The following is a 14,716-nucleotide window of genomic DNA, read 5'->3' as shown; positions in this document are numbered from 1 at the left end:
GTTAATTAAATGTAGATGAGAATAAAGCTGTTTTTATATTTATTACATTTATTTTAGTAGAGCCATGGTCTGCCGGCTATGCAGTTGTTCTCTCAAACCCATTAAGCAAAAAAAAAAAAAAAAATTGCTTATTTAACAGTCTGCACAGATCAAAATGCAAGTTGGACGCCCTTCTGCTACTGAACAGATCCTGCTGATTCGCCAACGACCGAGATTCAGCGACCGCCCTGCTGCCAGCGAGCAGAGACTGCTGATCCGCGAACGACCGAGAACGAGAGGCAGCGTGAACTAGTTCTAGTCGTTCACTTCGAAGACTCGTTCAAAAAGAACGGTTCGTTCGTGAACGACACACCACTAAACGGGTGTCTATTGCATTACACACCAGTGGAGCAGAGTGTAGAGAGCTTGGAAAAATAGCTCAAACTTTCTCATTTAAACTGTGTTTTCAGCAGTGATGTGCGTGAACGAGTTCAAAAGAATGCATTCACTGAACACGCTCATTTTTTCATGAACTTTGAACTGAACGCAACACATGTTTTAATAAAGAACTTGAACGTGAATTTGTTCACATTATGTGTCATGAACGGCAGACATCACTGTAAATGAACGTTGGAAATTGTTTTCCCTTGATAACTCGAGTGGCATTTGTTTTCTCTTTTGAAACGCAACGAGAGAAAGTCTCCCCCTCCTGTATTCTCGCAGCCGGTGCCGCTCAAATCATGTATCACACCAGACAGAAATGGCTTTGACATTATGTGCGCAATGCATTGCGGGGAACGTAGTGTCCGGCCGAGAATAGTTGAATAACATACTGGCTTCCGCACTACGTTACCCATGATGAATTGCAGCAGGGCGGGGTAGGCGTAGCAGGCAACGATGAGAGCGAGGAGGAAAATGGGCTGGAGCGAGAGAAGGAGTGTGTGAGAGACCAATGACGAGAGTGAGAGAAAGCGCTGCAATTTTTAAAAAATGGCTAGTGGAAGTGATGGCACGGAGAGCACAGACACTGATTATGAACATTTAAGACAATTGTACACACTGTCACACCAAGACCCCGACGGCAAAAACCTTACCTTTCTGTGTAAGATATGTCCACCTGCTCAGAAAAAACAAATAAGGACTTCAACAACTTCGTTCTCGAATTTGAAACGACACATCGAGTTGAAGCACCCATCCAGCGTTAATGCATATATGCACGTCCTCGAGGGTCAAAAGGGAGGAAAGGCAAAGAAGACACCCTCCCCCTGCCAACCCCCCCAAACGCAAATTACACTGCCAGCTGCCTTCAAGAGGTCCGTGATCTCCCAGGAGCAGGTAGATAAACTGATTATCGACTACATTGTGGAAGATTTACAACCTCTAAGCAAAGTTGAGAAACCCTCGTTCATCAGACTAGTGACAGGTTTGCAACCAACCAGACATGTGCCTTCAAGAAAGCAAGTGCAGGGACTGCTGAACAGAGAATTTATGGAGGTTATTAATAAATTAAAAAGTGAACTTGCCGAGCTTGATTTTGTTTGCACAACAGCTGATTGCTGGTCAGCTGTCAACAAGGGATTCATGGGCATTACAGTTCATTACAGTTCATTGTGTGTGTGTGGGTCAGTTTTCAGTTTGTACCAGTGTAACCATGTTCCTGTTTTGAACAGATAGACCACGTCCCCAACACTGAATAGAAATGGTCACCAAATACTGTTTGAAAGTTACCTAAAGTTAACCTAGTTGCATTAAGTTGCATTAAGTTATCTTACAGTTACATCTTAAAATCACTCTATCAACCATAAAGATATGCAGTTTCCTTAAAAATAGTTTTTTGTGCCTTTGAGCATCTTGTAACAGTTTTGCCTTCATTGCCTTCATTCAAGAGTTTTGCTCATTTCATACACACACACACACACACATTATATAATATATATCAAATAATTAATATATCTATATATTAAACTATATATTATTTACTTCTTTAATTAAATGCTGGTATATTTCATTGCACTAAGTATAGAACTGGTCTACCTTGTCTGTACTGTTGCAAGTTTCATCACCTGGTAAAAAACCCACAATTGCAGTGTCATGAGCAAATGTCTACAGTGAACAGTTTCAGAGAACGTATAGTGATTTTCTAGCTCGTGGTCTGAAAAATGTTTTTATTTTCATATCTCACCAAAAAGTAAAATGAACTGAACTTTGAACTAGTTCAGAATTAAAATTGTGAACTTTGAACGTGAACTGTTCACTTTGAGCATGTATGAACTGAACTTGAACTAGTTCAGAAAAGGTGTGAACTGGCACAACACTGGTTTTCAGCCCCAATTTTCACTCCACACACATACTTTTCTCAAAAGTAGTAGCCACACTTGTCCTGATTCACACAATGTGTCTACCTACACTAGGGGTGGGCAATTATTTTTTCCATGGGGCAACATGAGAAACAGAAAATTTTGTGGAGGGCCGGACCAAAAGGCTGAACTAAATTCTGCATAATATTAATTGTATTTCTTTATATAAAGCAATAAATAACATTGTTCTTACAAACTGCTAAGACTGGTAAGAGTATGGAAAAAACGAGGTTGCCTTACAAAAAAATGTCATTTATTCCATCAAATTTCCCAAAACAATGGTTAACAAAATGTGAACGTTTGTACCATTTTTTTTCAGTCACATTCACCCCAAAACACAATAAAAGATATCACAATATTGTCTTTCTACTCCAAATATCAAGCAAGATACATCATATTATAATAATGATGCCCACATTTGTTGTCTAATCACCTCATTTGGTGCTTTTCGCCGGAGATCGGCTCCGGCGCCTGCTGGTGACGTCACACGATGTGATTGGCTGGACCGTTTGAAGGATGACGTACAAGTTTGTGGTTGGTCTGGACAAATTACGGAAGTAGTTATCGCGCGATTAGGTTTCGTGGGATTTCATGTCATTTTCATGTCGCGTGCATTGCGTTTTTGTTGAACACAACTTCAAAATAAAAGCAATGTACATTCAGTCCATGCATGAGGTAAAATTAGAAAATACGTTTATTTTGTAATTTCTCATTAACTTTACGCGGGCCGGTCAGAATGAACCAAAGGGCCGGATGTGGCCCGCGGGCCGTAAAATGCCCAGGTCTGACCTACACAATAGGACTTGCAGTTTTTGAATGAGCAGCCTGAAAGTGAGGAGAGGACAGGCGCGCTGCCCCACAGACTGCCATTATAAACTTGGCAGAAAAGTCACTCGTTTTTAACTCGCTCTAGTGACCTCGTTTTTTACACTACAGACAAAAAAATTACATCAGTGTGTTCAGGAGAGCCTTGTGGCACTCACTGTGAAAGAATTTTGTGAATATCTCCTTCGGTTTTCATGTAAATCCCCATTGTTTGGATGGAGCGCACTGAGAAAATCCTGCGCTCTGCTCGTTCTCTCACACACACAGAAGGGCCGGGCTGCTCGCGGGCTTCAGTCTGATTGACGTGTCAGTATCCAATCATTTTGAGGTGGTACCTCGATATGATTGGATGATGTTTTTCCTTTATTTTACACTGTAGACTGGATTAAAATATTTCGTTTTTGGGTCAAACCTTCTATTGTACTGCTTGCAACATGGGTGTGAGGAGCTTTTCAAGCAATATGGTAAAAAATACTCCTGAAAAAAATCTCATACCCCACCTTTAAGCAAAAAACCGCCCAACAACGTTTTTTCACATGAAAACATTTAATATTTGAATAAACGTGCGTTTAAAAGCATTTACAGTATTAAATGTATTAGCCCAAATGTAAAATGGTATTTTATCACAGATAGATGACAGTGACACAGAACACATACATGTCAACCTTTGGTCAATCAAACCTGGATAACCAACCTCCAAAATCCGTATTTCCCTTATAAAATCCGTATAAGATGCAAATTAAAATAATTTACCTAAAATTTGAATGATAATTAACAATGATATATCTCAGTTAATTTTTATTCAATATTAATAACAATAAACCTTCAGAATGAATACAAAGCTCCAATGTTTGACAAAAACACAAAGTGTTATCAGCGTAGTTATGAAGGAAATACTTCGTTGTTTGGAGACAGGTTTCACCAAGCGGCTATTATGCGCGAGACTTCATATTAGCCACAAAGTCAGAAAAATCTGCTCGTAAAATTACGTTATAATGGCCAAACACAATGAAAAGTATTTTTCCAGTCTCACCTGTGAAAGGTAATCCCATGTGATCTCGTTTGGACGGTAAACCTGTTGGTACAGTTAAACGCAGCACATGAATGAGGCATCTTTATTCTCAGCTACTGTAGCTATACCAGAGACGGCTGAAGAATCTCCACTTTGCCCCATCCATTTTGGCGGCGAGGATGATGTATGATTCTATGCAGAAGGCGGCGTCTATGTTTATATGTCTATGACTTCCCGGTTGGTGGGATTCTCACAATGCGGTGTGCGCATGATCAAAAGTGGAACGAAGTCTCACTACCACAAGATAACACGCGATTTAATAAGACTCTTTGCTGGCTGTCTGTGGTGTACAGTACATTTGTAAACGTTATGCGTTCTTTTATCATCGTGGGAATTGATTATAGCTCTAAATAAATATTGAAGTTTTTTTTTAAAGAATCCATATAACTTTATTTATACGCCCGTATACTACGTTTATTGAATCAAATCCGTATAAAATACGGACATTCCGTATAGGTTGACATGTATGAGAACATGTGAAAAACATACGCTCACGACATAGGCCCACTCATTCCCAGGTTTGAGTGTTGAAACCACAATCACACAACAATCAGGACAGAAAAAAAAACCTAGCCATATAAGCACATGTAACGTAGCCTATAGTATATGGCTTTTTTACATTAATTAATTAAAAGGCATTATGGCATTAATGAATGAATCAGATATTGTAACTGGCCATAAGTTTTCTTGACGCATAAACACAGGCTATAATTCAGAACAAAAACAGCGCATTAGGCCTACCATCTTCTTTATGCATAAACACAGGCTACATATTCAGAACAGCACATTACCATCATCATCAGCTGTTACTCGTACATCAAAGAATTAAACCTCTCCAACAGCTGCTGGGGAGGTCTGAAGGTAGCGGACGTCCATCCATTCCTGGACAGGCCGGAGCAGACCTCCATGAGACTGGACAGGAGAGAGAGTCCCATACGATTTCTTGTATTGTCTTTCAAGAGCGCAACTTGGGAAAACGCTCTCTCGACGTGCGCATTGGATATGGGCAAAGACAGCAGTCGGATGGCACCCAATGCAAGATCTTGAAAACATGCATTCCCCCCTGCGTCTTTGAACGCTTCGATCTCCATCCAAAACGTGTCAATGGCCTGGTCGCCTGAAAAACCAGCTGATGTGACATTTCTCCACTGGCACTCCAAGGTGTCAACGGCGCACGTGAAAAACTCCATCGGTAACTCCCTCACCCTTGTTCTGTCCATGGTGGACATAACTGACTTAGGGGAGAGCAGCTACATTTGCCGCAGCATATCCAGTGAGTCAGTTAAGCGCATTTGGTATTGCACCAAAAGTTCTTTGATGAACGCAAAGCACCGCGCGGAGATGGTTTCTTTCATTTCAGGGGGCAGTGCACTCGCGCTGAGCTCTTCCTGAAATGTGGTGCCAAGGTCAGCGTCTTGAGGTGAGAGGTATCTGCGTGGTCTTTAAGGTCGCTTAGTTGAGCTCGGATCTCACTTTTGCAGTACTTGCACCGTGCCTTGGACAGATCTTGCAGGACAGGTGCAATCCATGCTTTCAAAGCCTCGTCAGATTCTCACTCCTTTCGATAATGTTTTTTATATTTTCCCCACTTGGACGACATGCTGGCTAGTTTAAAAATGGTTGCGTAGCTGCGCTTAGCTGTAACTATAGAAACGTTCTAAAATGTATCATTTTTATCTCACGTAGGCTGCCTCCATATGGTGGCCATATCGGTCGCCTGCTGTGTGTGATTGTGTGTATATGGATAGGAACACAATTTATTTGATTTGTTTATTTATTGAATAAAATGTATGGCTGGCGTGAGAACAAAACCCCCCGCCCAAACTTGTTGAAAGCAGCCCAAATTTTATTTGCCCGCCCAAGGCTTTTTCTGCCCGTCTGAGGCAGTCAAAAGACACCCAATTGGGTGGGCACCCGCCCAATCTGGCAACACTGCTCATGGTGCTTCTTTCAAGGTCCCTCCCACAAAACTTTACCCAGGAGATTCTTCAAAATAAATGGAAATACTTAAAATTTGCACATTTGTGTCTTTTTAAATCTTTTTAGCGTATTTATTACACTCTACTCTTTTATCAACTATTTTAACCTTTATGAAATATCCTTTCCACACTTTTAATCACATTTTTAACCAACCAATGAACATATTAAACTATTTATTATTTATTATCTCTTTATGGATAGTGATTTTTTTAACAGGGTTACATGTTGATTTGACAATTTGTTGATTTCGCATTGTTTATGCAGTAATTGTTTGTTAGTAATTACCAGTCATACACACCGCCTAGTGGCCAGTGTTAGTAATTACCAGTCACACACCGCCTAGTGGCCAGTGTTAGTAATTACCAGTCACACACCACCTAGTGGCCAGTGTTAGTAATTACCAGTTACATACCGCCTAGTGGCCAGTGTTAATAATTACCAGTCACACACAGCCTAATGGCCAGTGTTAGTAATTACCAGTCACACACCGCCTAGTGCCCAGTGTTAGTAATTACAGTCACACACCGCCTAATGGCCAGTGTTAGTAATTACCAGTCACACACCGCCTAGTGGTCAGAGTTAGTAATTACCAGTCATACACACCGCATAGTCAAGACTGTGAACGGTGTGCATAGACAAGAAGTATTTCATAAACATATGAGATTAAAATGGGGCGGCACGTTGGTGTAGTGGTTAGCGCTGTCGCCTCACAGCAAGAAGGTCCTGGGTTCGAGCCCCGGGGCCGGCGAGGGCCTTTCTGTGTGGAGTTTGCATGTTCTCCCCGTGTCCGCGTGGGTTTCCTCCGGGTGCTCCGGTTTCCCCCACAGTCCAAAGACATGCAGGTTAGGTTAACTGGTGACTCTAAATTGACTGTAGGTGTGAATGTGAGTGTGAATGGTTGTCTGTGTCTATGTGTCAGCCCTGTGATGACCTGGCGACTTGTCCAGGGTGTACCCCACCTTTCGCCCATAGTCAGCTGGGATAGGCTCCAGCTTGCCTGCGACCCTGTAGAACAGGATAAAGCGGCTACAGATAATGAGATGAGATGAGATGAGATTAAAATGGTTTTCGTTGTTTACTATCTAGTGAAATGCAAACTGAATATATAATAGTATGTCTGCTATTTTAATTTATCTTACGAAATATAATCAGTCAATGCAGTCAGTGATTGAACTGTGTGCAAATGATGCTTGCTGCAGTACCGTTGGCATTTTCAATCGGTTTCAGACTGGTAGCCGAGCGCTCAGATTTTAACCTGGGTGCCATGATTCAGCCGATGCCACCAAATCACAGTCGGCATGAGCTGCAGTTTTATGGAAATGGCACGCTCCCGGTTGGCTCAGCCGATGCTCAGTCAGACAGAGCCAATTAAAGACCTGGCCCAATTGCAGTTGCCACTATTCAGCCGATGGCGCTGGAGGTTTTACGGAAGCAGCCCGATTCTCATTGCTACTTGGGTAGTGGTATAAGTATTACAAATTAAGCTACACACACACACACACACACACACACACCTGGTGAGGAAATGAAAAAAATTAAAAAGAACAAAAAAAAAAAATCACACTGATCATAAAAAAATTAAAAGTAAAAAAAGAAAGTTATGTTGCGTATGAAAACTCTTGTTCATTACATTTCATTTCATAATTGCAACCGCATGTGTTGTATTCATTGTTGCAAAACTTGTTCTGTAAATAGTTCGTTTGCTATCGTGATCAAAACCATTGATCTGAAGCTCAATGCTGATGCTGTCCTGTAAATAATTTTCTAATCAGCAATAAATATAACAATTTCTGATCAACCCATATAAACTGCATGCTTAAAATAACATACTGGTTAAAGCCCCGCCCATTTCAAGACAACCAGCCCCACTTCCGGGTTAAATCCAGCCCACTTCTGGGTTAAATCCCGCCCACTTCATGGTATGGATACAGATACAGATAATTCATATGGTTAACAGATACAGATAATGCTGTACTCGCTCATCCCTAGTTAATACATTGCCCATTCCGCAATTGTATCAAGGCATTTAAAGTCATCTGTGTCCTCTCAGATTGAGTCCAACGAAACTGAAACTGGAATGGACCTCAGTAAAAATCAGTCTCAGGTTAGAGAAGATATTGATATTAGTTCATTGTACATGAGGAATCTGTGCCTGTTTTACATGCAACTCCAGGCAAAGTACCTGGTTCCATCATCAACTATTCAAATGATTGTTGAATAAATTAATGGACTGAATGCCATTTGTCATCAGTACACAAAAGACAAGATTAAAGAGACACTTAGAGCTAATAGTAACATGTCAGATGCTGAGCTTGATTCAGTTTTTCAGAGTCTCCAGGAAACTGATTTGCATGCTGCATGTAGCTCTCATCTCTCCAATGAACATACCAGGAGGCAGTATTTTGAGAGGAACTTTGCCTATGTGCACCCAGAAAATGTTTACCTGGGCACCAATGAACATAGAAGAGACTGTTATGCACAATACATACCCTTGCATGACACTTTAAGAGCCATTCTAAAAGATCCTGTTGTGTGGGAAGAGTGTGTGGAGTCTCAAAATCATCCTGTTTCTGATATCATCTTAAGTGATATTTGTGATGGCTCTGTCTTCAAATCCAAAGACTTGTCTCTACAAGCAGGTGGCGTAGTCCTGAAACTGATTTTGTATCAGGATGCGTTTGAAGTTGTGAACCCACTTGGGTCATCCAGGAGAAAACATAAACTTGTCGGAGTATACTTCACACTCGCTGACTTTAAGCCATTCCATTATTCCAGTATTGGCAATATGCAGTTAGGACTGTTGTGCAAAGAGACAGACTTTAAATCCTTTGGTCAGGACACAGTGTTTTCGAGATTGTTGTCAGACCTGAGACAACTTGAAGAACATAGACTCGTGACACCCTCTGGTCGTGTGGTTCGAGCAACCATAATATCTATTGCAGGTGACAATTTGGGGTCACACTGCATTGGTGGCTACACTCAGAATTTCAGCACCTCCAAGTACTTCTGCAGGTATTGTGAGGTACAAAGAGACCAACTTGAGAGTGCGAGTCAGAGCTTTCCTGTACAAACAGTTGATAACTACAAAGAAGCAGTGCAGTTATTGCAGGAGAGTGATGTGAATCATGTCAAAGGCACATGACTCCATCTTCAACACTCTGAAATATTTCCATGTATGTCAGCCAGGCCTTCCTCCATGCATAGGGCATGACTTGTTTGAGGGACTTGTAGCCTATGACTTAGCCATTTACCTGCGCTACTTCATAAAAGTCAAACATTTGGCTCACATACTCTCAGTTGAACAGGAGAATCACACAATTTGCCTACAAGGACTCAGATTCCAGCTCATCTCCTTGTCAGGTGAATGAAAAGGCCAAAACAGTAGGTGGCCAAGCAGCTGAGAACTGCTGTCTCCTTAGACTCCTGCCTGTCATTATTGGTGACAAAGTTGATCCTCGTGACCCAGTGTGGCAACTCGTGATCACTTTGAAAGAACTTGCGGAACTAGTGTGTGCACCCAAGATTGCCACTGCCCAGGTAGCTTACCTCAACATTGTTGTAGTTGAATATCTGGAAACGAGAAAAGCAGCGTTTCCTTCTGACCATCTAAAACCCAAGCACCACTATCTTCTCCATTATGCATCATTGATCCTCAAACTGGGCCCCCTTATACGGCTATGGACAATGAGATTTGGGAGTAAACACTCGTACTTCAAGAGGTGCGTAAGGAGGATTCAAAACTTTAAGAATATATGCCAGTCACTCGCAAACCAGCACCAACTCCTCCAAACAACCCTCTGCTCAAACTCCTTTTTTGCACCAGTGTTGAAATAAAAAAACTCAACTCCATATCATGCTCACCTGTACAGTGATGCAGTGCACAATGCAGTCGAAGCACACGTTTCCAGAACTGGATTCTCTGTCCACTGAGTTTGACTTTAAAGGCACCCTTTACAAAAAAGGATCTTTTCTCTGCCTAAAACGTGAGTCTGATGAGTCAATCAAGTTTGGTCAGATTGAGCTCATTTTGATTAAAGATGACAAAAAGGTTTGCTTTCTGGTGACACCATACACTTCATTGTATTTGTCGGCGTATGGACTCTATGATGTCAAAAAAGCAGCTGAGGATATGCAGTGTGTACTGTATATAGGCGAGGTGATTACTGATGAATGGGAGACAGGTGATGTAATTATAAGTCAGGTGATAGAAGGCACTGTGACTCTTGGGGACTGTAGTCCGGATTGGCCATGTTTGGAGGCTGCGCCGAAATCATGTTTTCAGCGCCGTTACTGACACTCCTCTGCGACCCATTCCCGACAGTCAGTTAATTTGCGTAATCTTTTTATCAAATACTATTTTCATTATTATTTGCTTTATTTTGAAATGACATGTGTTTTATAGTTGCTTACCCCAGCTGTCTGTCTCTTTGTAAATATGTTCTCTGCCACGCCCGTTACAGTCAGGTGTTGGTTGAAATGTTCACGAACTCGTCTGACCAGATTACAATCCTGAATGATGACAAATAGTCTTCAGCGTGACACAGAACATGGAATAAATTCTAACAAAATCCTTTTGCGGAAGACAAATATTGAAATAAAAGTTTAAATCCAATCACGAACTGAAGCAGCGAAGTTGACAATCCCAAATCAGAAATAGTTTGGACGGTATGTAGAAGTTGAAATCAAAACTGAAAACAGTGAGTTGTAAATAATCATTGACCTGTATCACACTTAGAACAAAACAAGAGCACACTATTCAATATTTTACTTCATGAATTTCATTGTTTTTGTTTTTTTGTAAATAAACAGGTATTTCACTTTTGATGCTTGCAACATGTTTCAGAAGAAGTTGGCACAGTAAAGAATTTACCATTTTATAAGGTTTCCGTTCTTTCTCACAACACTTAAAAGATGTTTCAGGATTGAAGACACCAAGTGATGAAGAATCAACTGATTTCAACTTTCATAAAATCTCATGAAATTAATCCTAATCAGTGCAGCTACATGGGTTATATTTCTGCACTGAAGGGAGATGAAATGATTAATAGAGGAGTGTTCATGATCTCACTGTGTTTGTGTTCCTCCTCTCTCTCTCTTTCTCTCTCTCTCTCTCTCTCTCTCTCTCTCTCTCTCTCTCTGAGTTCAGGAAAATGGCGGAGGCCAGTATTTCAGTAGCTCAGGACCAGTTCATGTGTCCAGTGTGTCTGGATCTCCTGAAGGATGCGGTGACTATCCCCTGTGGTCACAGTTTCTGTCAGGCGTGTATTAATGGCTGCTGGGATCAGGAGAATCAGAAGGGCGTCTACAGCTGTCCTCAGTGCAGAGACACTTTCACTACAAGGCCTGTTCTACGCAGAAACAACATGCTGGATGAAGTGGTGGAGAAACTGAAGAAGACTGAAGTCCAAGCTGCTTCTCCTGCAGTGTTACACTGGACCTGGAGATGTGGAGTGTGATTTCTGCACCAGGAGAAAACACAAAGCCGTCAAGTCCTGTCTGATGTGTTTGACTTCCTTTTGTGAAACTCATCTGAAACCTCAAATAGAACAGAATCAAGAATATATTTATTGTCATTGTAAATAAATACAACGAAATTAAATGCAATCCTTGGTGCAAGAAAAAAGTGCATCTAAAAACCTGTGAAAATAATTCAAGATAAACTAATAAATATAAAAGAATTAAAAAAAGTTATTTAAAACAGCAGTCATCACTTGCAAACGTTCACCTCCTATGGTGTGGAAGGCATTGCATGATCCCATATTTTATTATTTGTATTATTGAATGTACACGTTTGCTTTATTTAATGCCCTTATGGCACTGGCATAGAAACTGTTCCTCATCCTGTTTGTCCAAGTTGTTAATGACCTGTAACGTCTGCCCGAAGGCAGCAGTTCAAACACAGAGTGTCTGGGGTGAGATGGGTCCCTGAGAATGTTTTGTGTTGTGTTTTTTTTTTGTACTACGGGAACTGCACAGATCCTCCAGAGAGGGGAGAGGGCAGCCGATGATCTTCTGGGCCATAATGACGACCCTCTGGAGTGCTTTCCTGTCTCCGACTGTGCAACTCATAAACCACACCCAGAAACAGTAAGTCAATATGATCTCAATGGAGCAACGGTAGAAGGACACCAGTAGTTTTTGTGAGAGATGGTAGTTCCTGAGCACTCTCAGGAAATACAGTCTCTGCTGTACCTTTTTGATAACAATTGGCGCTCCAGGTCAGGTCGTCCTGAATGTGGACCCCCAGAAACCGAAATTCTAAGACCCTCTCCACACAGTTCCCACTAATAAATGGTCAGAATGTTCATTTTCTTCCTTCTACAGTTTGCAATCAGCTCCTTAGTCTTGGTGGTGTTTAAGACCAGGTTGTTATTTGTACATCAATCTGACAGCTGCTCCACCTCATCTCAGTATGCGGACTCATCTCCCCCGGAGATGAGCCCGACCACAGTGGTATCATCAGCAAACTTGATGATGCTGTTACTGGAGTGGGCAGGGATGCAGTTGTGGGTGTAGAGGGTGTAGAATAGGGGGCTCAGCACACAGCCCTGAGGGGAGCCAGTGCTGATGCTGATGAATGTACTTTGAACGGACATTAACATGGAACTACGGTAGTTTGCTCGTACTGTATAAAAAGCTGAAGGTATTTTATTTGTCCTCAGAGTGAGTTAAAGGAGGAGCAGATTCATGATTAAATTAAAAAAAACTCAGACAATTAGAGAGTAACACAACAGAAAATGCTACAGTGGTGCTTGAAAGTTTGTGAACCCTTTAGAATTTTCTATATTTCTGCATAAATATGACCTAAAACGTCATCAGATTTTCACACAAGTCCTAAAAGTAGATAAAGCAAACCCAGTTAAACAAATGGGACAAAAATATTATACTTGCTCATTTATTTATTGAAAAAAACAGTCCAATATTACATATCTGTGAGTGGCAAAAGTATGTGAACCTTTGCTTTCAGTATCTGGTGTGACCCTCTTGTGCAGCAATAACTGCAACTAAATATTTCTGGTAACTGTTGATCAGTCCTGCACACTGACTTGGAGGAATTTTAGCCCGTTCCTCCATACAGAACAGCTTCAACTCTGGGATGTTGGTGGGTTTCCTTACATGAACTCCTCGCTTCAGGTCCTTCCACAACATTTCCATTGGATTAAGGTCAGGACTTTGACTTGGCCATTCCAAAACATTAACTTTATTCTTCTTTGGTAGAACGATTTGTATGCTTAGGGTCGTTGTCTTGCTGCATGATCCACCTTCTCTTGAGATTCAGTTCATGGACAGATGTCGTGACATCTTCCTTTAGAATTCACTGCTATAGTTCAGAATTCATTGTTCCATCAATGATGGCAAGCCGTCCTGGCCCAGATGCAGCAAAAAAGGCCCAAACCATGAAACTACCACCACCATGTTCCACAGATGGGATAAGGTTCTTATGCTGGAATGCAGTGTTTTCCTTTCTCCAAACATAACGCTTCTCATTTAAACCAAAAAGTTCTATTTTGGTCTCATCCATCCACAAAACGTTTTTCCAACAGCCTTCTGGCTTGTCCACGTGATAAAGATTGAATAGCTTTTGAGGAATATATACAGTAGTCAAACTAGATGATGTAAATAGAATAAACTTATGCAAATTTAGGTGTGGTAACCATTAGTTGCCAATAGCTGAAGGTAGATATTTACCCAATCAAGACAGAAAACCTTGCACTGTGTGTGAACAGGGTGATGGATTCCATTATATACTCGTATGTCCTTATTTTAATGTGGAAAGATCTCATTTCTTAAAAAGATACTTTTACACGAGACCAAATGTGTTTAAACTGAATCAGTTATTCAACTCTTGAAATGTGCAGGAATTGCGTAAGTTAGCCCGTTTCATCAGGGTAATAATTTCACATTTTTAAAAATCAAAATTTGTAGTTACTGTAGTACACGTAGATATCTTGCTATTTAGTGTTCACTTGTTGCATGTTGGCAAAAATTGTAGTTGGAATTTTGTTTGTTTCCATGTTAAAATTGTATTGAATCACAAATTTGTTGTATGTTAGAAAACATCAAATGTAATTAAAAAACCTTTTTTTTTAATCTTCCTTCAGTCCAACTGATTGTCATTTTGTAAAAAATATTCATCGTGTTTTATGAATGTGTATGTTTCTGTAATGTCATACCTACTGGAGGGGTCATAGATATCAATAAAATTAATTGTCATTATTAGCAATAAACAATACAAAATCAATAAAATACGGTTTTCCTTCCTGACAGCTGTGTCCTCCTCACTTTTAAAATGGCTCCAACATTCTTTAGGGATGAAGATCAGTTTAAAGATGTCACGAGGAAAAAGCTGTTCAAGTGAAACAATTGTAATTTATCAACAAGGCTGAAAGTTGTGCTTGAGGTGTCAGTAGGTGGAAAAGTCCAGAAAATTAAGATCCATTCTGTGAGTATTTCATGAAATTAATCCGAATTAGTGCAGCTACATGGGTTATATTTCTGCACT

At 40.7% G+C, this 14,716-nt stretch overlaps 1 protein-coding gene across 1 annotated transcript in view; it reads left to right on the top strand.

The window, feature by feature from the left end:
• The window catches only part of LOC132879062 (tripartite motif-containing protein 16-like), a 53,597-nt gene that overhangs the window by 20,495 nt on the left and 18,386 nt on the right, over positions 1-14,716 (top strand). The gene's annotated exons all lie outside the window — the stretch shown is intronic.

The sequence above is a fragment of the Neoarius graeffei genome, chromosome 2 (assembly GCF_027579695.1).
Source record: "Neoarius graeffei isolate fNeoGra1 chromosome 2, fNeoGra1.pri, whole genome shotgun sequence".
Taxonomy (NCBI): domain Eukaryota; kingdom Metazoa; phylum Chordata; class Actinopteri; order Siluriformes; family Ariidae; genus Neoarius; species Neoarius graeffei.
Note: the sequence above shows the minus strand (reverse complement) of the source record. Positions and strands in the feature narration are given on the sequence as shown.